This window comes from Ochotona curzoniae, unplaced genomic scaffold (genome assembly GCF_017591425.1).
Source record: "Ochotona curzoniae isolate NIBS_2020 unplaced genomic scaffold, NIBS_Ocur_1.0 scaffold_1852, whole genome shotgun sequence".
NCBI lineage: Eukaryota > Metazoa > Chordata > Mammalia > Lagomorpha > Ochotonidae > Ochotona > Ochotona curzoniae.
The window spans coordinates 14,172,564-14,174,714 of record NW_024467087.1 but is presented as its reverse complement, the minus strand read 5'-3'; the positions used below and the strand labels follow the sequence as shown (position 1 = coordinate 14,174,714).

The 2,151-nt window shown below is 44.3% G+C and overlaps 1 non-coding gene across 1 annotated transcript; it reads right to left on the bottom strand.

Moving 5' to 3' along the window:
• Window positions 1-282: 282 nt before the first annotated feature.
• LOC121169565 lies at window positions 283-390 on the bottom strand. Its single transcript, XR_005885869.1, has one exon. It is a non-coding gene; the product is annotated as a U6 spliceosomal RNA (small nuclear RNA).
• Window positions 391-2,151: the final 1,761 nt, after the last annotated feature.

The following is a 2,151-nucleotide window of genomic DNA, read 5'->3' as shown; positions in this document are numbered from 1 at the left end:
TGCCTGGATGACCATGTTTCTCTTTCTGGGCATGACAGAGTGTCTCCTCTTGGCTGTCATGTCTTATGGTAGGATTTTTGCAATCTCCAGTCCCCTGTGTTACACTGTTCTTATAAGCAGTCTTGTCTGCATGGCCTTGGGAATCTGGGCAGCTGTGTTTTTAGTTGTATTCATGCCAACTCTTGCATCCCCAGCCCATTTTTGTGGACATTTCCTCTCTTTAAGATGAAAGATAAAAACAAGATTTTATTAAAATATACACAAATAACTCTCATTTAAAAAAAAAACATGGAATACTCCCACAAATTTGCATGCCATCCTTGTGCAGGGGCCATGTTAATCTTCTCTGTATTGTTCCAGTTGTAGTACATGTGCTGCTGAAGCGAGCAGTTATGGACACAATTTCACCAGCCATTTTACTATGAGATACAGACCCTGCAGAAACTCGCCTCCCCAGACATCCCTGTCAATCTGATTCCAGTTTTTCTCATGTTCACAGTGCCTCTGCCTTTCACTTTCATCCTCATTTATTACTTCTGCATTGTGCTTGACATGCTAAAAAACTGTTCTGTGACAGCCAGACTCAAAACTTTCTCATCTGTGAATCCTTCCTAAGTGGTCATCAAATCTTAGGGGACAGTCATCTTGAAACCTCTGTCAAAAATACCCCAGGAAGAAGACAAAATCTCCCAAACATTTTAAGAAGCAATTACTTCCATGTTAAATTCTTTCATTTATTCCATGAAAAAATGTGGATGTATAACGTGCACTCAGCAGGGCTGGGTACAATGGCTCAGTGGCTAAATCCTCACCTTGCACACTCCAAGATCCCATACTGGTGCTGGTTCATGTCCCAGCTGCTCCACTTCCCATCCAGCTCCCTGCTTGTGGCCTGGGAGAGCAGGAGAGGACAGCCCAAAGCCTTGGGACCCTGCACCTGCGTGGGAGACCTGGAAGACGTTCCTGGCTCCTGGCTTTGGATCAGCTCAGCTCTGGACATTGCAACCACTTGGAAGGTGAACCGGCAGGCAGAAACTCTTTCTCTCCTCTCTGTAATCCTAAGAGACTTTTAAAAAATTATCTGATGTGTAAGAGATACAATGAAAAACTGGATTTACTTCAATGTATGCTTTTCAGAGCAGACAATAACAAAAAATATTAGAGTGTTCTCCATGACACTGACAAGTTTGCCATGTATGTGAACATTTTGTCAAGCCCCATTAGCACCTAAACAAGAGGCAAAGCATTATGGTATAGCACTGAAGACACCACCTGTGACCCTGGTATTACATATGGGCACCATTTTGTGTCCTGTCACTTTACTTTAAAGGACTGATAAAAAGAGCAGAACGATGGCCGAAGCATTTAGACCCTTGAAACCTGCACCGCAGACCTGGATGAAGTGTCTGGGTCCTGGTTTGGGCCTTGCCCAGTCCTGTCATTGAGGCCAACTGGGACTCATTGAACACATAGAAGATTCTCTCTCTCCTTCCCCCTTGTCACATCATCTTCCTCTTCCTCCAACTTTCTCTGTAAATCTGCTTCCTCCCCTAAAGAAAATAAAGCCATGAATATACCCGAACAAGTTCCGAGAGAGAGTAAAAGTGACTTCTGAAGGTAAGTGCACCATAGCAGTCCATCAAGGGGAATGGTAACGAAACTCTGCTTTTTCACCCATCAAGTGGATAAAATCCACATGCAAGCCAGTGTCTACTAAAGCATAGAACATTTACTCCTCATGTTACATTTTCTAGGCATCTGCCGCAATTCGAATCACATGGACAATGGTTTCCCAATCGCCTTTTGAGGATGATAATATATCATGGCAGAAAGTACCTTTTGTGTATAAAGCACTTCAAAGCACAAAAACAAAAACAAAAAAAAAATTTATTTTTTCTGGGTCTGGCACAATAGCCTAGTGGCTAAAGTCCTTGCCTTGCATGTGCCAAGATCCCATATAGATGCTGGTTCTTGTCCTGGCTGCTCCACTTCCTATCTATACTCCCTGCTTGTGGCCTGGGAAAGCATTGGAGGACAGCCCAAATCCTTGGGACCCTGCACCTACATGGGAGACCCAGAAGAAGCTCCTGGCTCCTGATTCGGATTGGCTTGGCTCCAGCTGTTGGGGCCGCTTGGGGAGTGAAGCAGCAG